The 23567-nt window shown below is 53.1% G+C and overlaps 1 long non-coding RNA gene across 1 annotated transcript; it reads left to right on the top strand.

Annotated features, from left to right (window-relative positions):
- The first annotated feature begins 14329 nt into the window (after positions 1-14329).
- Positions 14330-21771, top strand: LOC148007855 (uncharacterized). The gene is made up of 4 exons (XR_015647776.1): positions 14330-14573; positions 19368-19675; positions 20868-20947; positions 21600-21771. It is a non-coding gene; the product is annotated as an uncharacterized LOC148007855 (long non-coding RNA).
- The last annotated feature ends 1796 nt before the right edge of the window (positions 21772-23567 follow it).

Here is a 23567-nt window from a genome sequence, read left to right as displayed (position 1 = left end):
GTGTGGCCTTGTTGTAGTAGTTGTGTGACTGTGGGCATGGGCTTAAAACCCTCATCCTAGCTTCCTGGAAACAGTCTTCTCCTAGCAGCCTTCAGATGAAGATGTAGAACTCTCAGCTCCTCCTGTACCATGCCTGCCTGGATGCTGCCATATTCCTGCCTTGAGGATGATGGACTGAACCACTGAACCTGTAAGCTAGCCCCAGTGAAATGTTGTCCCTATAAGACTTGCTTCGGTCATGGTGTCTGTTCACAGACCTAAGACACAGACCTAGCTGTGTGTCCCAAGGAACAGGAACCTGTGTTAATAATCTCTTCTGGGCCTCATCTCAGACAATCCTGCTCAAGGCTCTCAATTGAGAAAGGACTCTACAGTGTAGGACTGTTTCAGTAACCATCAGCTATAGGCTTGCATTTATTCAAAGCCAGCTAGGAGCAACCTGCTGGACAAGGGGACAGCTGTTCAGTGCCAGCTTCTCAGGGCTCCTGCACACATTGTGGCTGCAGTGTTCTTTACCTTCAGGGGTCTGTGGTCTGGGGACTCCATCAGTGCCAGCTGACTGGGTGGCAGGAAGCACAGGTTGGTCCTCAAATTTAGGTCCAGCTGGGGGCCATGCCCCAGTGATAATGAGGTTTCAACCCCTTTAAAATGAGGACAGTGACACCTACAGGACAGAGAGCAGAGGTCAGAGCCTGTGAGGCTATGCCGTCCCTAGGAAGCAACAGTTGAGTTGAATCATTGAAGCTCTGTCAGAGACTCTGGCTCTCCAACAAACTCACCTATATTTTGTCCATCTTACTTTGGAAAACCACACAGGCACAGGCACAAGTACACAAATTCAAAACCAGAAACTTGTGCATACACCAGAGGGCTACTTGTGTGTGTGCGCATGCGCGCGCAAGCGCACATATATATACACGCATAAGCGCACTAGCGCACCCGAATACGCACGGACATACACAGAAGTGCACATACACAAGTATACAGATGTGTGCATTCAACACACATACACAGATGTGCACGTGCACACACGCATGGGTGTGTTCACACCGCACAAGCACACACAAGTGCACTCTCGTGCGTGTATACACAGAAGCGCGGCGAGCACAGGTACGGGTATGCACAGAGGCGCTCACAAATGCGCTCACATGGATGAACATGCACCCACAAATGTTCTCACATGCTCACTTACACATGTGTTGGAGCACACACACACACACATGTCCTAACGCACACTAACATGCACAAATGCGCACCTGCACCAAGCGCTCTCCCATAAATGTGCCGGGAGAAAGCCGCTAACTTGTAGCTCAAGAGTGCCCCCTGCATGCTGCGCACTAAGGAATTACCTCATTGCCAAGAGACCAGAACCTCTAGGAATAAGAACCCAGGGCTTTCAGGGCACGCGCGCGCGCGTGCACGCACACACACACACACACACACACACACACACACACACACACACACACACACACGCAAACAATTGAGAATGGCCAGCTGGCCTGAGAGAAGACACCTATCTAGTGTGCTGGTCTGTATTGGACCACATGTGAGGCCAGACAGGACCACAGTCCTCCCCCAGTGAGCCCTGTGCCTCTGACCCAGGAGCAGATGCTGGGATAACAGCAAGGTGGGACCTCAGTTACTAGTCTCATCTTCCCATGTTTCCGCAGGAAGGACCTCATCTCAGGGCTTAGCCTGGAAGGTGGCTTGCTCAGGATCTCTAAGGACAGCATCTCCCCATACCCTGATTTCTCTGGAGGGGACTCACACCTTCTCTGGGTCTCTGGAAAGAATGAATCCTGAGCTCTGCCTACACAGGTAGGCCTTCCTGGGCACGGCACAGGTCAGAGTGCAGAAATCTGGGGTAATCTCTCCTTCCCTGGGCTCCCTCAGGGTACCCATTGGAGCTGATGGGGCAGGGGGCTTCCAGCAGTATTTCTGAAGAGAGGACAAAATCCACATAGGCTCTCGCCTTGCTCTTCCTCTTCTCAATCCAGAAAAAATAAACAAACAAAATCAAACCACAACTCCTTCCCATCAGGTTGTCTTCCTGCCTGGCCTAAGCCCAGCTGTGTCACCAGGTCTCAAGGTCCCCATTCAACACCTCTTCTGTGTGCTCCAACCCCTGTCTCCAGCTCTGTCCCCTTATCTGTCATCCTTGTAGAAGTCCAAACCTGGTTGAGCCCCACTGCATCCTGGGCCTGGCCAGGCCTGGAGGCCAGTGCTGCCGGCTTATCTGATAGCCAGGCCTTATCTCCAGCTCCTTACTGCCAGTTACTGCCTTATGCTTTTACAAGGCACTTGGCTTCTCTGAAGGTGCGTGGTCGTGGAGACAGCTTGTAAATGTCCTGGAGCCATGCCAGTCCCAGCTCAGCGGCTTCGGGCTGTGGGAACTCCATGTGGGTGATGGGAGCAGAAGCCACTTTGGTCTAGGGATGAACCAGTGTCTCTAGGGATTTTGCAGGTGAGGTGAGCAGAGAGGACCTCTAGAGGACCTAGAGAGCTCTGTCAGCCCCAGATCATTTCTCATTGTACCATACCCCTTGTTGCTACCAGATCCTATCAGAAAGAGAGAGAGAGAGAGAGAGAGAGAGAGAGAGAGAGAGAGAGAGAGAGAGAATGAAACCATGAGCTAGAAGTCACCAAGCTGGGACTATATCCTTACCCTGGTCTTGGCTGTCCTCTGGGCCTCAGTTTCTCCTCCTATGAAAATGGGCATAAGACACACAGTTCTATGGTCTTGCTGAAGGGCCACCAGAGAGTCCAATATGCAGCCAGTGCGGGATGGCCCTTGTGGCATTCATGGAAGGTTCCAGAAGTCCTCAGTAGCTGAACCCCAAGTCTGAGATCTGGAAAGAAGTTCCTAGTGCCACGCCTGTGGGTTACCTAACCCCAACCTGCTGCCCAGCGTGAGGGAGCCTGGCAACCCTCTATCCTCGATTGTTTGTTGTCTGTCCAGGACACGGTGTGCCTAGCACACATTCCTGGGGCACAGAAGACATGAATCTGATGACTAACAACACATTTTCTCTCCTGGGGCTACACAGAGAAACCCTGTCTTGAACACAACCCACCCATCCACCCCCGCCAAAGACTCTGTCTCAAACCGAACCAAACCAAACCAAACAGCCACTAGCTTTTCCCCTGCTCCATCTGGTGGGAGATGGGACAGCTCTTCGAGGTGAAATGACAAATGGCGGTGGTAGTGCAGACTGTGCAGGGGTAGCACTGAGCCTGACTCAGTCTCCAGAGTCTCTCTCGTGGATTCCAACCCCCCCTCACGCTGTGTGCCGGGTTGTGTGTATATGAACAAGGACTCAGGGGAGAAGCAAGGTGTGAGGTGCAGGTGAGGGTTAGGTGACTCACAGGGGTGGTATTAAGAGCTTCCCTCCAGATATCAGACTTGGGGTTCACTACTCAGGACTTTTGGAATCTTCCATGAACGCTACAAGGGCCATCCCGCACTGGCTGTATATTGAACTCTCAATACTGCCACCTGCTGTGTCTCTGATTGCCCTTCAGCGAGATGGTGGGACTGTGTGTCTTATGCCCATTTCATAGGAGGAGAAACTGATACCCAGAGGGTGAGGATTCAGTCCTAGTTTGGTGGCTTCCAGCTCATGGATTCATTCATTCATTCATTCATTCATTCATTCATTCTCTCTCTCTCTCTCTCTCTCTCTCTCTCTCTCGCTATGTTTCTCTCTCTGGCTACGTGGCAACAAGGAATATGACATAGGTTAGAAGCTCCAACAGACAATAAGAAACGATCAGCAGCTGACAGGGCTCACCAGAGTCGTCCTTGGCGAGGAGCCTCCTGGGTCTCCCCAAACAGGTGACCTCTGAGAAATACTGGAAGAGGGAAGAGACATGGAAGTCTTGCAGACTCATGGGTGAAGGCCTGGGGCAGAAGCTTGGTACAGGCAAAGATTGGCAAATAAAAGAGGTCAGAGGTATTGAGTTGAAGGTTGAGGATCCATGAGAGAGATTGGGAGATCGCTGGCCATTGGAAGCACATTGGCTTTGGTGCCCGTGGGCTGGAAGGCTTCTGAGCTCAAGAGAGACTGATTTGATTTGGATTGCAAAAGATGTGCTGGAGTAGAGTAGACAGGGGACAGCAGACACGACAAGTCAAGCAAGGCAACCAACTGGTGGCTCTTGTTATCTATCACCCAGGCAAGAGTGTGTGGTGCTAAGCTGTGAGGCGGCTGAAGAGGGGAAGAGGCTGCTGGCCTGGCCTCTGAGGTCAGAGCCCCACTTGCTGGTCTCAGATAAGAGAGTGCTGGTCTGGAGCCTCCCCAGGGGCCAGGCACCACCTACGCATGCATGCCTTGACTTACAGGGTCCAGCTATCAGAGAAGTGTGAGGACTGGGCTTAATTGAGGCAGGAAATGGTCACAGAACTGAGGCTCAAATCCAGAGCCTGTGTAGTCAGCCATGAGATCTCCTGGAGGAACTCCATGACAAGTGTGTTTGCCCCACGCCCCTGCCTGGGATCTACAGCTATGACAATCCATCTGCCCAGCCCCAGGGAAGATGAGCTCTTACACCGTAGCTCCTTGGATGAACAGTAGAGCAGGAGTTTCCCAGGCTTGTGGGATCTCTTGGTCTTGATGTGCTTACACCCTTAGTTCCTGCAGCAGGAGAACCGTCCTGTGTGCACTGTAAAGGAATGGTGACTTTGTGCCACTGTGTACCCAGGGATGCCAGCCTTGAATTCAGCATCATTTAAGGTTTCTATGAAGTATTCTTCTCTCTGATTTGTTTCTAACCATTTAAAGCTATTTCTGCCCCATGTGTGTCTGCCTTAGGCCGAAGGCCGCATACAGCCTGACAGCCTCTGGAGTAGAAAAAGCTCAAGCTGAGATATTCGTGACAGTAACTGGGTCTGCAGGGGCTGCGTGCTGGTGGTGGGGAGTAGATATGTGGGTCCTGGTTGTAGTGTGTGCAAAGGGCCTGTGGCAGGAGCCTAGTGTGAGTAAGGTGTGACTAGGAGGTCAGGGGCATTGAAGGCAGGAACTCATGGGAGAGATCCAAGAGGCTATTGACCATTGGGTGTTTTTGCAGTCAAGGGTTCAGGACAGTCAGAGCCCAGCCTGCCTTGTACCAACTGCAGTGTTCACCCCGTGGAGTCCTGCTGCCTCTGTGGGCTTCAGACAGTGTGGGTACGGTGTTTGGGACCAGGGTGGGATTCCGGTCTGAGTCCAGAGGGGCATAGGATTCAGGCTGTTATCTCTGTACCCGGTTATGATCTGTGTGTGCATGTGCGTGCATGTGTGTGCGTGTGTTGGGGGTCATTTTCTATGTAAACATTGCTGACCACCTTCCACAGGCTGGGCCTGTCTTTTGTCTTTGCTCTGCCCTATAACTTACACAGAGAACAGGGAGGCTCTGTGTGGCACATTGTTCACAGTGGGAAAGATGTCAAGATACAGCAAAGGAAGAGATGTATGTGTTTGTGCGTGTGTGCATGTATGTGTGCATGTGTGTGTGTGTGTATGTGTGTGTGCACGTGTATGTGCGTGTTACAGTCACTGCTCCCATGTAAGAGGGAGAGACTGAATCCAGAGAGTGAAGATGGACCTGAGGTGACACCATGTGTCAGACAGTGTCACTTGGGTATGGCTGTCACTCTGTAAGTCTGCACAAGAGTCCAAGTTCAAATAGGACCTCCACCTCCCCCCAAGCCTCTCTCCAAGGTCTCCAAAGACATCCAGGTAGTGGTTGGATGGCCTGGTCCTATCTTCCCCAGGGTATGTTCAGCAGGCAGTAGGTGCCCAGCCCTTGGGGCTCTCTCTCTAGTGTGGTTTCTGGAGGGGCAGGCCTCTGGCTCACAATTTGCATGTCAGCAATATTACTAGCAATGTGTCTAGCCATGGTGGTACCTCAGCTACTGGGGAAGAAGCATGTACCTCACTGCCAGTGACATCCTGAGCCTAGGAGTCAGGGAATAGGGACACATAAGATCCCTGGCCTTAGGCCTTACCATGCTGACCCCCGGGCTGGACATCATCTCTCTCTTTCTCTCTTTTTGGTTCTCTAGGCACCAAGGGACCTGGCTCTGATGGACCTGCTTCAGCAACTAGTGATGTTTAGTTTCCAGAGTGCTCTCTGTCTTCCTGTCTCATTTTTCTCTTTTGCTTTGTCTTCCCTGTCCCATACCCACTGGGACCTCCCTCTGCAACAGGGAGCCGCCACAACCCTGGGCTGGTTCTCACTGCCCACAACTGGCTCTGAACTCTGATCTGAGTCAATTCACACTTCAGAACTCACTTTCCCTTTGGGTCCGTTGGCTGAGATAGTGCTGGCTCCCGTGGGAGCTGTCTTTGCTCTTCTGGTGGGAGACCTGTCCCCAGCTTTGGTTTCTATCTTTTTTTTTTTTTTTTTGGTTCTTTTTTTTCGGAGCTGGGGACCGAACCCAGGGCCTTGCGCTTCCTAGGTAAGCGCTCTACCACTGAGCTAAATCCCCAGCCCCTTTGGTTTCTATCTTAAGTAGGGCTGTGACAGCTATAGGTAGCCAGGAACCTCAGCTGCCCTCAAAGCTGGGACACTAAGGATCCTGGGGACTGAACCCCATCTGGATAGGCCTATAGTGGGCATGAGCCACTTCTCTGATATGTGGCACTGGCCGTTTCCCCCTCAGCTTCAGCCCTGGAGAGGCGCTGTGACATGCCTCCCTTGACCCACCCTGACCCTCGATGATAAGACCCCTCGACTCAGGGACCTCTCTGTGATATGTGAGTGACTGTTCCACTAGGATCCATGATAGGGAGTGGGAGCACTGCAGAAGGGTGGAGACTTGATTCACCCTGTTCAGGGGAGGCTTGTGTGCAGATCTGACCAAAGGCTGACCCTGTGCTGTCAGGGACAGAACTAAGACTTGTCTTCCCCTTCACGGGGTTATGACTACCCACCCTAGGGGAGAGGCCTCCATCCTCACAACAGGCCCCTTCCCCCATTCACCCTCAAGATAAGGGCTTCAGAGCCACTGTTCCCCATCTCAGAGTGAATCAGCTGAGCAGTCCCCAACTTCAGCAGGCAGGGAACCTGCCCCACACCTGGCCAGCAGTGACTGTGCCTTATCTACAACCAGAGGCAGGAGTAACCCGAGGGCTAGGCGTGGGGGAGGGTGAAGCTCAGCTTCATGGCACTGGCACTATCTTGGGGCCCACTCAGGTCCATCACATGTCTCCTCTAACGCCCCCCCAGGGGGTTCCTGGGAGGAAGGGAAATGAAGTGATGGCCTCCACATCACCAGAGGCTTCTGGAGAGAAGGTCACACCCGAAGGCCAGAGCAGTGGGAAACCTTGATTCTCTTTTATTCTTGGAGCTGGGGCAGTGTGAAGAAAGGCAGGGAGATGCAAGGAGGACATGGGGTTGCAGAGCCAGGGAGCAGGGTTGACAGGTTGTGATGGAGAGCTGTGGTTGCAGCTGGGTCTAGGAGTTTCTACAGTGGGAAGACATGTCAACCCAGCTGAACACAGTGAGACAGGGAGATGCTGGGGTGGACCAGGGGCAGCTGTGGTGTAGTTATGTCTTAGTCAGGATTACTATTGCTGAGACGAAACACCAGGAACACCAGCCAGTCGGAGAGAAAAGGGTTTATTCAGCTTACACTTCTATACCATAGCTCATCGCTGAGGAAAGCAGACGGGAACCTGGAGGCAGGAGCTGATGAGAGACCATGGAGAGGCGCTGCTTACTGGCTTACTCCTCGTGGTTTGCTCAGCCTGCCTTCTTCTAGAATTAAGACCACTTGCCCAGGGGTGGCCCCACACACAATGGGCCCATTCCCACGTTATTACAAATTGAGAAAATGCCTGAGAGCCCGATCTTATAGAGGCATCTTCTCAACTGAGGTTCAGATGACTCTAGTTTGTGTCAAGTTGACATAAAACCAGCCAGTAAAAGGTAGGGGGCCAGTTAGCTTTAAGGGGTAGAAAAGCAAGGTAGGGGACTCCTGAGAGGGGACCCAGTGTTCCTGCTCTGCCAGAGCCTTCGGCTGACATGGCACCTGGAGGAGAAGGTAGCTGTACTTAGGAGTAGAGAGACAGCCCTGCGGGATCCTGTGATCATTGGATGGTGAACCCTGATACCGTCTAGAGATACTGTGGGGTCTCCACTTGGACTTTTTATTGCTATTTCAAGCCATATCTCCCACTGGGAGCAGAGAAGAGTGGCGTCCAGCCGATGGGTTGGGCTGGGACCCTGCGTGAGTGCTAAGCCTGGGTCTTAGTCATCCTCAATGATACCTGGCACAGAGTTGGTGCTCAATACATATCCGAGGAAGAAATATTCCTCCTCAGAATGTGTGGGCACAGCACACACCCAGGCAAGCTTCCGGCTGCATTGTGCTGGCTTAGCTCTGGGGTGTGGCTGGCACCTTCCTCCTCAGCCCTTAGCCTGACTCAGAGTCCAAACAGCTGGCATCCCAGCTCCATGTCCCCCCAGAACCCTAGCTACTTTCACTGAGCATGCTCTGTGTGTTCACGAAGGACAAAGGGGTGGTATGGAGCCCCAGCCCCAGCTCACTCGCCCTGGGGCACTGGGACACCCTTGCAGACTGTAGAGCAGGACTGGGCCTTGCTGAAGAGCTAGTCTAGCTGGAAGCAGCCCATGTCTCCCAGGCAGGGAGCTCCCACCATGTATATACCATGAAGCAGGCCTGGCTTGCACTGCAATCTATAGCTTCATGAGCTGTGGGTCCAACAGAGAGATGGCTATGTCTCCACCAGTGAGTATGGTCACTGGGACACCCCTGTCTGGCCCTTTCTGCTGGTGGGCCCATGAAGTAGCAGAAGTGAGTGGGCTGCCCACTGTGTGGTGGCTGACTGGGTCCTGTACCACATTTCCATAAGCCTCCTGGGTAGGTGCCAGTACCCCAAGGCCAGCAGCAGACTCCCTAATCAGCTGGGGCGCCTAGGGTCTCTGGATTCTCCCCAAGTCCCTGTGTGCAGAAGGGGAAGCTCAGGCTTAAACAGGCTGCAGACCTTAGTGAGAGCCCGGCACCATCTCAACCTCCTCCTTCCAGCACCTTCCCCCTTCCTCCCCTTCTCCCCAATTCCCTGCTTTTAGCACCTCCATGGTGCCATAAACCGGCTCCAGGCAGGATTAAATAAGAAAGGCTCCACATTTCCCTGCCTTGACCACTTGTTAGGCCCTCCCTGCTCCAGGCTCCATCCAGCCTGGCTCCCCATCACCTCCTGGTGTCCCACCTCTGAGGTTGGGCAACCCCAGCAGTGGACAGCAGAAAAGTATGTGGCAGCTGGGAAGTCCAACTGGAAGGAAGCCCCAGTCTGTGGGTGGCCTTCCCTGGGGTACCCTCCAGTTCCAGGTGGGGCAGGGAAGGAGCCTTGTATGGGAGACAGGGAGCCTGTGCTGCCCACTGGAGGTCATCCTTGGAAACTGCAAGTGCACAACTCCATTGGCTCCCTGGATCTACACACAGGGAGGTAGTGGTGGACTGGAGGCCTGGGTCCACCCCAGGGCTTTCCCGATCTGTTCCTTGGATGTAGAGAATGGTTACTGTGGTCATTCCTATGGCCCACAAGACAGAGGTAGCAGTATTCATTGGCAGGGAAGACCATAGGTTTAGCCACTGGGTAGCAGGGTCTGAGCTGTACCCCCTCCCCACTCCCAACCCCTACTCAAACCTCACCCCCTGTCTCTGCCTGTGGTGCCTCTCTGCCTCTCTGCCTCTCTGTGGTGGAACCTGGACCACCACACCTGTAGAGGGCGCTGCTGGGGGCCAGTGCAGCTGGGCTGTTCAGAACTCCTGCAATGAGTGGGGATATTGACTGACATGATGGGAACAGAAGGGAGCAGACTCAGGCTTGGCCTTTCCGAGGCCCCTCCTGTTAAGACCTGAGGGCAGAAGTCAGAAAACATAACTGGAGAGAAATGAGCCCTTCAAAGCCTCAGGGGTTGTGTGGGGACAGAGGAGGTAAGAAGCCACTGCCCTCCAGCAAAGGGCTCTCTGGCAGAAAACCTGCCTCACTGTCACCATCAGCTTGGCATGGTCTCTTCTAGAAGCTGGATAACCCAGAAGTCCCCCTTTAGGGACTGGGTATCACCAGGTGAGAAAGACACAGTGGGAAGAGTGTTCAGGGTTATTTGGGGGAATGGGAGCTGTCTGGAGCCAGTAAATCTGAGAGAGGGGGTCAGGGGTGGGGCTGGCAGCACTGACCACATCATTCACAGCACCTCTGTGGGCTCTCAAGGAGCCTGGGGCTGCAGGGCATATGGTCATCCCACTTTACAGATGGAAAAAGTGAGGCTTGGCAGATGTTGAAGGAGAGGGACAGATAGATGGATCCAGCCTGCTTGGGCTTCCAAGGTCACCTCTCCCACTGGGTGGGGACCGGCTGGAATTTCCTGTCACTCCTTCACTTTGAGAGGTCCTGGCCTAGTGGTGCCAGGCTGAGAGGTCTCTCCAGAGTCTCACACCCACCCACACCTGGTATTTTTATTCCCAAGTAAGCCCGGTGCCAGGAGAGTGTGGGGAAAGCCGGAGGCCTGTCGCCTTCTCTGGGGTCAATGGGGCCCTTATCAGTTCTGATCTTATCTGCTTGGCCTTGACAGAGGCTGGAGCTGGCTCCTGGAGGTACAGGGAGGCCCAGGTGGGCAATCATGAGAGGAGGTGTGGCTTCCCCTCCCCTCCCTTCCTGTGGAGTTGCCCCAGAGGTAGCAGAGCCAGAGGGAGTAAGGAAGTCGGGAAGGAGAACAGAGCAGCCTGGGAGGAGAGATAGCTCCTCTGCCAGGGGTGATAACACAGGATGGGAGCTTCCTGGTAGCTAAAGCAAAAGGGAAAGAAGTTGGGAGAGCTGGTGGTAGAGGAAGAAGGTAGCCATAACTCATTGTTTGCTGTCATTAAAGCCTTCTTCAGGAATGACGAGAGGTCCTGTCACACAGCAGGGTTGGAGTGTCCCCTGCACATTCCTTCACTTGTCCCAGTGTGGGCAAACCAGCTGAGCACAGGACACAGGCCATGTTTGTGTTGGGTGCTGGGGACAGAGAGATCAGAGGTAACATAGTCCCCACTCCCTCAGACGAGGAAGAATTACCTGTCAATCAAACACTGGAAGTCGCTGCACACGGACTGTGGGGATTGCAACACAGTGTTGTTGAATTAGAGGCAGCTTGTTCCTGTCACCCTGACACTGGGGGAGCTCAGGGGCAGGAGGATAACCACTAGCTTAGGGATAGCCTGTGCTCTCACAGTGAGTCACAGAGGTACAGAGTCAGGTGCGTCTCAAAACAAAACTGTCAATGGAGACAAACAAAAAGAAGGGACAGCTGAGAGACATGCTTCAGATGTGGCCCAGGAAACAATGCGCTTGCTGTGGGAGTGTGAGGACCAGGGCTGGGTCCCTTGTACCCTCATGAAAACCAAGCACATGTGACCGCCTGTCTGTATCCCAGCAGTCGGGAGGCAGAGACAGGGCACTGGAGTGAGCTGGCCACCTAGACTAGGCTAGGCAAGTTGGCAAGCTCCAGGCTCACAGAGAGATGCCTTGCCTTTATAACAAGGTGGATGTTGTGGGAGTAGCCCATACAAACCTCTGGTCTTCACACACACATGAGCACACACATGTATGTGCGCACATGCAGGAACACACATGTACACAACAAACACATAGACATGAGCAAAAAGAGAGCCAGAAAGATTAGAGGGTAGACAATGACTGTGCTTTGTCCTGTGAGGCAAGGATTGGGGGTCATGACTCCCTTTCAGGTTTGAGGGTACCTCCTAGAGGCAGGGCTGTACTGATTCATCTTTCGGTGCCTCAGTTTCCTTATCTATAAGAAGCCACATCCATGCGAGGGTAGTCACAAGAACTTTACAGTGCTATCCCTGGCCTGTGAGAGCTGGCTTTTTCCTAGAGACAGTGAGGAGGCCTCAGCTTTCAAGTCTGAGCTCAGTCCACGGTGGCCTCCCCAGGCCTGGCAGAAGGTTTAATGGTGTGAAGAGAAGGAGGGAGCCATCAAGACCGCCAGAACCAGTGCAGGACAGGAACAGCCAGGGCGGGTGAGACAGCGAGTCCCATCTATGCAGGGCTGGGGATGGCCAGAGACGTGAGGGCTGAGCCCGAACCACGAGTACCAGAGGTTAGGCCTCAGCAAGACTGCATTTTAACAAGGTGCTAAACCACCTTAAAAGTAGCAGTATATTTTGTTTGTTTTTACTTACAATATTTATTTTATTTTAAATTATGTATTCATATATGCAAAGTGTGTAGGTGCCTGAGAAAGCCAGACAAGGTCATCAGGCCCCCCGGAACTGAACTTACAGGCGGTTGGTGAACTGCCTTCTGTGGGTGCCGGGAACCAGACTCAGATGCTCTGCAGGGACAGCGTGAGTTGCTAACTGCTGAGCCATCTCCCCAGACTCATTAAAAAAAAAGTGTGCGTGTGTGTGTGTGTGTGTGTGTGTGAATAACTGTGTGAGTGTAAGTCTGTATGTGTGAATGAGTGTGTGTGTGAGTGAGGGTGTGAACATGTGAGTCTGTATGCGTGTGTTTAAATGAGTGCATGTGAGAGTGTGTGATTGTGAGTTTGTGTGTGTGTGTGTGTGTGTGTTTGAGTGTGAGAGTGAGTGGAGTGTGAGTGTGAAGATCAGAGGAGAACTGGCAGGAACTGCTTCTCTTTCTCCACCTTGTGGATTCAGGGATTGAACTCAGGACGTTAGTCTTGTCCACAAGCACTTTTTACCAGCGGAACCATTTTGCTGGCCAAAATAGCAATATCTAAGAAGCTGGTTCCAGCAGACTGAGCTCAGCCAGGGGCTGTCAAGCGTCAGATCTCAGGAGCAAATGGTGGTTTCTTTGGAGAATTTCAGTGGGAGGTGGACTTCAGCAAGGTCAATTAAAATGATTCATGAGACGCCCCACCCAGATCCAGTCATGCTCAGAGACTCTCTCTCAGCCCCAAGGTCAGATCCACCTGCTGTCCATTTCCCACCAGCTCTTCAGTCTCCTGGGTCACTCATCTATGACTTCACCCTAGCATACACCTTCCCATCTTTCTTCTCTTTCTTGGAGTCAGGGTCGCAAATGTCCAGGATGGCCTCAGACTTGCTATGCAGCTCAAAATGACCTTGAATTCCTGATTCTCCTGCCATACCTACTTTGTATGATGCTGAGAATTGAACTCAGGACTTTGTGAATGCTAGGCAAGCACTTTATAACTATGCTACATCCTCAACTCCTCTGGGGGTTCTTGAAATGCTTTACAATTACATACCAGGTTCTTTTCCGCCCCAGGACCTTTGCACTGGTAGCCTGTTTGCTTGAAATGCTTCTCTCTCTCTCTCTCTCTCTCTCTCTATCTATCTCTCATTCCCTCTCTCTCTCTCCTTCCTTCCTCCCCTCCCTCCCTCCCTCTCTCTCCCTTCCTTTCTCCCTCCCTCCCTTTTTCTCTCTCTCCTTCCCTCCCTCTCTCTCCCTTCCTTCCTTTCTCTCTCTCTCTCTCTCTCTCTCTCTCTCTCTCTCTCTCTCTCTCTCTCTCTCTCTCTGTGTGTCTGTGTGTGCCTTTTTCCCCTTTTCATCTTCCTTTTTAAAAATGAGACAAAGTCTCACGGAACCGATAATCCACTTTGTAGACAGGACTGGCCTTGAGCACACAGAGATCCCCTGCCTGTGAGCTTCCACACTTGCCCTAGAATTTTTTTTAAGCTTAAAAGTCAGAGGTGCCTTCTGACAACCCCTGCTGGCACTGTCTCTTAGACACTCCTTCCTCTTACAGCACTTCCTGTCTTTCTTAGCTCTTTAAAATGACCGGTGTCCACTAGCCAGGCTCCTCCCCACCTACACTTGAGCTGTCTTCCTCTGGGAGCCCACACTTCCTCGCCCTCAGCTCTCGCCTGACTTCCACAGTGTTTCCAAGCAAATCATATATTTTGGTTTTTGGAAGTAACAGAGGTGTAGAGTTCTCTGTGGAGACCAAGGCTGCACCCCAGGCTGGTGGCCCCAGGTCCTTCCTAGGCTCCTCCTCATGTCCCCACCTGGAAAGGGTTCCGGGTCACCCAGGGCATAAAGCCCTGCAAGAAGTGGCTTAGGAATGGGGTGGCCCTTGGATGCTGGGTGTTAGGGACAGCCCTCCCATGGGTCTCAGTTCCCTTTAAACTGTAAAGAGGAGAGTTGTGGGGGCATAGTGGAAGGATGGATTCAAATCTGGCAAGTGACCAGGACATATTGGGATGCTCAGGTCCTCTTTGTAACCAGGCAGAGGCCCTGCATCAGAGGGGGATGACGTGTATAGTGTCCCAGGTCACAAAGCCACACTAGGAAGGCCTTACCTTTAATACCCAACTGATGATCCCAGTCCTGAAGAGCAGCTGCATGGACTAGGCATACTTCACCACCAGGGGGCAGCACCAGCCCTCACATTCGCTTCCCTGGGGAACTTGCTGTCTTCACACTGCCCAGAGCCCAGAGGCCCTGACTCCCCAGGGCCTGCCAGGCAGTTCTCAGCCCCTTCCCTGGTTCTCAACAACTCCAGAAGGAGCGAGCATCCCAGGACCCCAGGACATCCTGGCTGCAGGGACTGTGTCTGCTTAGACCACAGCAAAGGTATCAGAGGCTCTGTGCTGCATCGTCCAGGCCAACCTGGCTGTCTGACTTGACTCCTACCCTCCACAATTTGGCATGGCACACACCTCCTCCCAATGTACACTCATGCTGGCTCACGCTTGGGCAATATACTTCCCCGTGCACACACCCCTCCAGGGCTCTTGGGCAGGGCCCCCAGTGTCACCAAGCTGCCTGGCAGCATTTCCCCGCACCCCTCCCCACTCCTCCACCCTCCTATGCCCCACTAATGTGGAGTCAGCAGCTTAGATCCCCTTCCTAGTTGTATCCCTCTTCTTCCCCATGATCCTCTTCCCCTGGGTGAGGCCTCCCTCCTGATATAAGTCCTTCTCTCCTGGAGTGGGTCCTTCTCAGGGTGAGTCCTCCCTGCCTAGATCCTCCCATGCAGTGAGTCCTCCCTTCTGACCCAGATCCTTCTTCCTGGGTCACTCTTCTCTTCTCTGGGTCTGTCCACTCTCCTGGAAGCCATCTCGGTGGCCAGCTTCCACAGACTCTCTTCAGTTGCTCTTGCAGACCCATATTCCCCAGGAAGGCAGGGCTCATACTCTTTTTTTTCTCCCCACCCTGCTACTCAGAGCTCTCAGGGCCTATGGCTGCCCTGGCTACAGGGTTTGAAGTCGCACCTCCCAACCCCTATGCTCACACCTGCCCCTCCTCTCAGCAACAGGTTCTGTGAGGTCAGCAGAAGGCTGAGGGAGAGGTGGAGGGACATTTGAAGGCCAGCATCACCAGTATGAACTGTTTTGGAGGCTGGATGCCAATGACGGTGGCCTGCATACTCTATGACACACAGAGGAGTGCTGTTAGTCCCCTGAGCATCCTAACTATCTGGATGGGGGAGAGCCAGCACCTTGGTCCTCATAGTACGCTGGCTTTTCGGGGTCTCGGGTTGTCACACTCTGTCTGTTAAATATCAAATGACCTATCTGTCTGTCAAAGAATAAAGCCCAGCACCAGAGAGAAAGAGAAGAGGTAAGACTCTGTCTGAGATTGGGAATCTCCCTAGCTCCAGAAAATTCTAGAAGGCTGCAGAGTCCAGTGCTGCATTTGGGGCCCTGTGGATCCTTGCAGTCAATGGACATTAGACAGAGACTCTGTATCAAGGCTGGAGTCAGGAATGAAGCCTCCTCTGGAAGCCTCCATGCCCCAGGCCACTAGAGCTGTGGCCTCAGCCACCCATTTCTGGGAGACTTGCGCCCTTTGACCTCCAGGTCTGGGAGGGACTCAGTTCCATGGAAATGAATGCAGGTCCCTGATGTTCATCTAGACTGAGTGTTGGGACAGACCTGTCCTGCTTGTGGTTTATGTCCCTGAGTCACTTGGCTGAGGGGCCAGAGCGTGGGTTCCCACAGCTCTTGCTGATCCTGCAGGCCAGGAGGAAGGCTGACACACTAAGAGAAATTGAGTGTCAGGCAGAGGGACAGCATTGTTGCCAGCACAAGTGGGTTGGGGACATCCAGGGCTTCCCGACAGGGCTGCCACCAGGGGATTCCGGGATGGAGAAGGGGACAGTGTAGACAAAGTCCTAGGGGTGGAGAGTTCTGGTGTGCTGGGAACTGAGAAGCAAGTGTGATAGGAAGTAGTGCTAAAGGGAGCTCAGATGACATCTCGTGTGGGAAGCTAGACCTTGGGAGTCTCTTCACTACTTCTGTCAGTATAGCAGAATACCTGAGGCTGGTGTTTGTAAAGAACAAGACTCTTCATCCTGAGGTGCAGGTCGCCTGTGTGAGGGCCACTTGACACGTGTGCCATATGCAGGGTCCTGGCCAGGGGTGGGGGTGGGATCAGCTGACCTGGAGAGAGGGCCAGACACCCTGCCAAGCTCCCAGCACTTACTAGGGGCAAGGCAGGGCCCAGTTCTTCAGTGTGACAGGGGTTGGTTGGCTCTGACCCCAGAGCCTCTAGGCAAGGCTGCACCTGCCCAAACAGTAGGAAGAGGAAGGGACAATTTAGCTCAGAGTCTTTTGGGGAACAGTGTCCTTGAGTTGGTTCCCAGAACTATGGACACTGGGAAAGCCCAAAGGCTAAGGCTTCTGGGAATTGCCTGTGGGAGACCAAGTGGCAGTTGGGCAGGTAGAAGGCACTGCTGATGGCCTGTCCCCAGTCTACCTCTTCTAGGCAAGCACCTGTCCTAGTGCCCCAAAGGGCCTGGCATCTTCCCGGCTGTCCTGGCTGGTTTTGTGTGAACTTGACACAAGCTGAAGCTATCACAGAGAAAGAAGCCTCAGTTGAGGAAATGCCTCCATGAGATCCAGCTGTAAGGCATTTTTCTCAACTAGTGATTAAGGAGGGAGGACTCAGTCCACTTCTGGTGGTGCCATGCCTGGGCTGGTAGTCTTGGGTTCTATAAGAAAGCAAGCTGAGCAAGCCAGGGGAAGCAAGCCAGTAAGAAACACCCCTCCATGGCCTCTGCATCAGCTCCTACCTCCTGAGTTCCAGTCCTGACTTCCTTTGGTGATGAACAGCAATGTGGAAGTGTAAGCTGAATAAACCCTTTCCTCCCCAACTTGCTTCTTGGCCATGATGTTTGTGCAGGAATAGAAACCCTGGCTGAGACACCAGCACATGTAAGACAGCTCCAGGAGGCCACAGAAACTGTTGTTCTCAATAGCCAAGAACCGAGTGTCCAGGTCCAGGCAGGGTTGGGATGAGAAAGGCTGGTTCTTAGAGCCTGAGCTCCCATTCATCCTAAGAGGGACGCAGCAGGTGTCACAGTCTGAGTCCTGCTCTCTCCCCATGAGCTGGTTTAGTTTTTGTCAACATAACATAAACTCCAGTCACTTGGGAAGAGGGAGCCTCTGACTGAGGAATTGCTGCCATCAGAATGGCCTGTGGGCACGCATATCTGTGGGGCATTTTCTTGATTAGTGATTGATGTGGGAGGGCCTAGCCTACTGTGGGTGACATCATCCCTACGCAGGGGGCTCTGAGCATAAGAAAGCGGGTCAAGCAGACTAGGAATCACAAGCCAACAAGCAGCATCCATGCATGGCCTTGGCTTCAGTTCTTGCTTCTGTTTGCCTTCACGTTCTTCAGAGATGGACTGGGGCCTGTAAGTCAAACAAACCCTTTCCTCCCCCACTCACTTTCAGCCACAGTGCTTGTCACAGCAACAAAAAGTGCACTAAAGGGGTTGGGGATTTAGCTCAGTGGTAGAGCGCTTGCCTAGCAAGCGCAAGGCCCTGGGTTCGGTCCCCAGCTCCGAAAAAAAGAAAAAAGAAAAAAAAAAAAAAGAAAGTGCACTAAAACATAGGGTTCTCATGGTTCAGTCCTAGGCCCCAGCTTCCCAGAATGGGACCATCATCAGGATGTCACAGCACACAGGATGGCATTGATTCCATATGGCTGCTGGCCCCTAGAAGGGACAGACAGACAGATAAACAGACAGACTTGATGATAGTATATCTGCCACTATGGAGCCAGGTGAGATCTGGGCAGACTGTTCCCTAGGACCTTCTGGGCTCATCAAGACCCTTTATGTCCTTAAGTACTCTGTGTGTGGTGCTCTGCCACGGGATAACCTCACAGTGGTGCTCTGCCACAGGAGTCCTCCCACAGTGGTGCTCTGCCATAGGAGTCCTCCCACAGTGGTGCTCTGCCATGGGATAACCTCACAGTGGTGCTGTGCCACAGGGGTCCTCCCACAGTGGTGCTGTACCACAGGGATCCTCCCACAGTGGTGCTCTGCCACAGGAGTCCTCCCACAGTGGTGCTCTGCCATGGGATAACCTCACAGTGGTGCTGTGCCACAGGGGTCCTCCCACAGTGGTGCTGTACCACAGGGATCCTCCCACAGTGGTGCTCTGCCATAGGAGTCCTTCCACAGTGGTGCTCTGCCATAGGAGTCCTTCCACAGTGGTGCTGTGCCACAGGAGTCCTCCCACAGTGGTGCTGTGCCACAGGGATCCTCCCACAGTGGTGCTGTGCCACAGGGATCCTCCCACAGTGGTGCTCTGCCACAGGAGTCCTCCCACAGTGGTGCTCTGCCACAGGAGTCCTCCCACAGTGGTGCTGTGCCACAGGGATCCTCCCTCAGTGGTGCTCTGCCATAGGGATGCTCCCACAGGGTGCTCTGCCATAGGGATGCTCCCACAGGGTGCTGTGTCACAAGGGTCCTTGCACATTTACCTGGAAGAAGGAAGGCAGGACTTGGCAAAAGGGTGCCTACCCATCCTTTACCCCGCCCTCCAGAGGGTCAGCTGTAGTGGGGTACCCTTTCACTCCTGCCCCCACTGCCTAAGACACTCATTCTCATTCTCTAAGCCCCCTCTCTCTGAGGCAGAGGCCTTGTTGCCTTTGGCTTGCCTGCTAGGTGACCAGTCAGGGTCTCCCAAGAGGACTAGGCAGTGAGTGAGAGTGTCTCTGGAGGAGTTGGCGCTCCCTCCTGATAGACTTGTTCCACAAGGCCCACTTGGGGTCTGACCTTCTGACAGTCCCCTGCTCAGCTCTCTCTCCTACTCTGGTCTGCTTCCTGAAACAGCAGTTCCTCACTAGAACAGAGCTACCACATGTTCAAGTCCAACCTTCACCCTGACTCTGAGCATCTGCCACTCAAAGTGTCCGGGCAAGGAGCACGAGGTCATGCCATTAAGTAGCTGAGGTGCCTCCGTCTCCTGAGCTTAGAGCCTCATGGATGCTGGACTGTTATGGATGACAGCCTATGGGGCCATGTGCTGGGCAAGAAGTTGGTGAACTGCCACCTAAGGCCAGGTCAGCAGCCATGTTCCGAGTCTGTATTCTGTCTGGGAGCTTAGCATGTGTTTTCCGTGTTCCCAGATATGCAGGGGAGCTGGGACTTGTGACTATGCCAGGTCCTGGGAGAAGGAACCTAACTCTCCAGGGCTTTGAGCCCAAGCCCAGGCTGAATGGTTCCTCCCTTGGCCGCTCTATCAGCTGCAGCTTCGCATTGACCTAGGGCCAGCGTTTCACACACTCCCATGGCTGTCCCCTGCTCTCTGATGACAGCAAGCATGGCAGGGGCTGGCCACCCCTGAGCTGGAGGTTTGGTGGTCATCCAGGCAGTCGGCCCCACAGAATCATGAGAGATGGACAAGGACTCAAGAGAAAAGCTATCTAGGAGACAGGTGAGTACCGCATCTCCTCATGGGCTGCCCTTGCCTCTGGTTACCTGCAGGCACAGATTCAGCCCACCCCTTTCTAGACTCCCTGACTCAGAGGGCATGTGGTTCTGTCCAACTGCAGCCCGTGGGGCAGGCCAGGAACCCCTCTTCCCAGATGCATCACAGGTGGGAAAGCACAGAGCTCTGCTCGGGCCACCCTGCATCTCTCCGGGCCTGATACTTGCTCCTGTTTGTCCCGCCCAGATCTGATCCTGGTCTGAGTCCCTCCCCTCTGCTCTTCACTGTATTGATGTCACTTCCTCCACTCCATATCTACTTGGCTGTCAGTCACATGCTACTTCTATTTCCCCTTCACATATTACTCTGTAATCCCCGCCCCCTCATTCTGTCAGCATTCCCATGGGCAGGGGCTATCTTTGTCATCACACAACCCACAGCATGCACGACAGGAATGGGACAGGCAATAAGTTCTTGGGGCATGGCTGCCTGGATGCATGGATAGATGGATAGATGGATGGATAGGAGAGGAGTGTATGGAGAGGTATGTGGGTGGGATGATGGATGAGTAGACGAATGGATGGGTGTGAAGAAGGATGGGTTATTAAGTATATAGATGCATGGATGGTGGGTGGGTGGATGGGTGAATGGACAAGTGAATGAATGAATGAGTGAGTGGGTGGGTGGGTGGAAAAACGGACAGTGGGTGGGTAAGTGGATGGATGGATGGATGGATGGACGGAAGGATAGATGATAGATAGTTGGATGGGAGAATGGATGAATAGAGAATGGATGGGTTGATGATTGGTAGGCAGATGTGAAGACAGATGGAGAGTTCATTCACCCTATGGCCTCATTCCTGATCATCTCACCTTGAGAAGGCTGGAGGTCCATTGCCCCATAATTCAGGAGGTGCCCTTGGCTAAAGAGCAAGGGTATCCAGACCAACATGGGCAACTGGTTCCTTCCACCACACACCACTGATCGTTTCCATTTGGAAATTTTGAGAAACAATGGGGCTCCTTCACCCTTCAGGATGATGACATCTTAGACCCAGTAGGGCATCCCCACCAGCACTCAATAAGCCCCAAGGTTTACATAGCTCTGCTTGCTCTGGTCTGAGGTGATGGCCTAGCCAGACCATGCTACTGGGGCAGACCTCTAAATTCTGCTCCAACAAGAAATAAATTTATGACAGAATTTATCTCAAGGAGGAAGCAGCAATAATGAGAGACACCCAGGGAGCGAGGCACACAGAACTCTGAAGACAAAAACCAGGTATGAACAGAGAGCGGCACATTATTTAAAATTCCCCCGCCTGACAGATTGGAGAGTGAGTGGGCCAGACGCCGCTGGGAAGAGATGAAAAGACTTCATTTCCTTCCTGCAGATAAACATACCAGCAGCCAGATCTCCAGGATGATGAATGGCTTCCTCCTGCCACCAGTGGGGGCGGGGGCACGCCTTACCACTGTCCCAGGACTGGTGGCCCAAGGAAGACCCAGAAACAGCGGCCACAATCCCAGCCTGGCCCCAGGCACTCTAGCCCTGCCGTGACTCTCAAAATCCTGGCAGACACAAAGCTAATAGGGATACAGTTGTGGCGTGCTGCCAGCCTGTGACTATGGGCTGGTCATATACTATGGGTGGCCCATACTAGTGGGCTCCTGGAAGGGAAGGGTGGGCAGGAGAGGAGGCAACACAGTCACTTGGGATGGTGTAGGTCTCTCCTTTGGAGCAGACAATCCAGGGTCCTCCTTCCACTCCTGGCTCCCCAGGATCATAAGCTGCATTTATTTGGTAAAGTTCAGGTGTCCTGCACCATTTCAGGAGGAAATTGGTGTGAAGGGTATGGGGAGCCCAGGGCCATCCACCCACGCAGGCAAACAAATGGGAGCACAGCTATTTATGAAGGCAAAATTACTGACAGATGCGTGGCCTCCGGAGCTGTGGAGCAGGAGATGGTGAGCCCCAGCTTGAGCTCACAGAGATGCTCTTGCCGCCTCTGTTCATCCTCAACATCCTAGGAGCGTTTGCGGTTTCCTGTCTGGATGTGCACCTGGGGACAGGCAGGAAGCTGCAGAGAGCCTCGAGGAAGAGTGGTAAGGAAGCAGTTCCCCATGTGGGTCGGGGCCAGCAGCTCCTGGCTCTGCCAAGGGAGGGACTGGGGTAATGAAAGGAGTGGGGTGTGGGTCGAAACAGTGTGTGAGCCACACACATGAGGCCACATGTGAACTACACAAAATGTCCAGAGTGAGGGGATGTACTGAAATGAAGTCTGGTACTGTATTAGTCAGCTAACCCATTGCAAGGAAGGGGAAATTGTTCTGGTTCACAGTTTGATGGCGCAGTCCATCACGCTGGAAAGACGAGACCGAAGGCACGGAGGCAGCTGCCCACATTGCTTCCGGTCAGGAAGCAGCAAGAGATGAACACTGGTGCTCAGTTCGCTTTCTCCTCTTTGTTCAGTGTGCACACCAGCCCATGGGATGGTGCTGCCCACATCTAGAGCAAATAGTCACAACTCAATTAACTGAATCTGGAGCTTCCCTCACAGACATGTTCAAAGACTCCAAGACAATCCTAGATCATGTCAAGTTGGCAACTATATTCACCATCGCAGGAGTCATTGGGGGCTGGTGCTGTAGGGGTGGGAAGTGATGATGTAATGGGACTAGGAAGTGATGGTGTAAGGGGACTGGTAAGTGATGATGTAACAGGACTGGGAAGTGATGGTGTAAAAGGGGACTGGGAAGTGATGATATAATGGGACTGGGAAGTGATGATGTAGCAGGACTGGGAAGTGATGATGTAAGAGGACTGGGAAGTGATGATGTAACAGGACTGGGGAGTGATGATGTAAGGGGACTGGGAAGTGAAGATGTTTCCTTTTGGGGTGATGAGGTTTGAGGGCTTCATGGAGTGCATGTGACCTCATCATGGGCTTTGAAATGGTTAATTTTAAGTAGTGGCAACTTCACCTTAAGTTTTGGAAAAGTATAAGAGATGTTGGTAAGGCCTCCTGTCTGCTTAGTAGGAGGAAACATAGGTGGAAGCTCACTGTCTGCAGTAACCCTGACCTGACAAGTGGTGTGCTGGGCCCTGGACGCTGTCCTCGGAACTTGGCTTATTAAGTCCCACTCCAGTGCTGGTGGGTCAGTGGGCTGGCAGGGTACCTGGAGCACACCGGTTGCAGTGGGCTGGCTGAAGTGAGGCTAACCCTCTAGGAGCTCTGGGCTTCTCTTTCCATATCGCCACCTCAGTGGAAAGGGTCTCCCTCACCACTTACCCCCAGGGGCCCAGAACTGGAGACTGAAAGCAAGAGACAGACACCACTTTGGAATCCCATCTGTCTTACTCTGTAGATGTAAAAGGACAAGAGCCTCTTGCAGAACACAATAGGGTTTAAGAGGCCACCAGGCAACAGGAGCCAGAGAGGACTGATCCCAGAGATGAGCTGATAGTTCCCTGTCTGAGTTCTGAGCTTTCCTGGCAGCCTCCTCTGGGGATTTCCAGGGTGGAGCTGCATAAATACCACTTCAGCTTTTTTGGGATGGGACAGGACCACATACCTACATTCTCCTCACAGCCACAAGAGACAGGAAGACACTTGCTCTCAGGCTCTGTCCCCTACGCTCACAGTGGCTCCCTGAAAGTGAAGGTGACCCATGCAGCAGGAAGAGTCTTGCTCTGACTTATGGGCAACTGGGTGTCTTCTATGACTGTTCCTTCTCTTGTATGCCCAAGCACCCTGAAAACTCTGAGGGTTTAGAGAGGCATGACCAGATGGAAGCCTTGGGCCCCAAGTGACTTCTCAAAGCTGGTTTCCTTCTATACCACCTGCCTGCATCAACAGTGCCACAAACCAGAAAACTCTCTGATGTTTGTGGTCTAAGCT

Source organism: Rattus norvegicus, chromosome 1 (genome assembly GCF_021556685.1).
Source record: "Rattus norvegicus strain SHRSP/BbbUtx chromosome 1, alternate assembly SHRSP_T2T, whole genome shotgun sequence".
Classification (NCBI taxonomy): Eukaryota; Metazoa; Chordata; class Mammalia; order Rodentia; family Muridae; genus Rattus; species Rattus norvegicus.
This window is presented reverse-complemented; position numbering and strand designations above follow the sequence as displayed.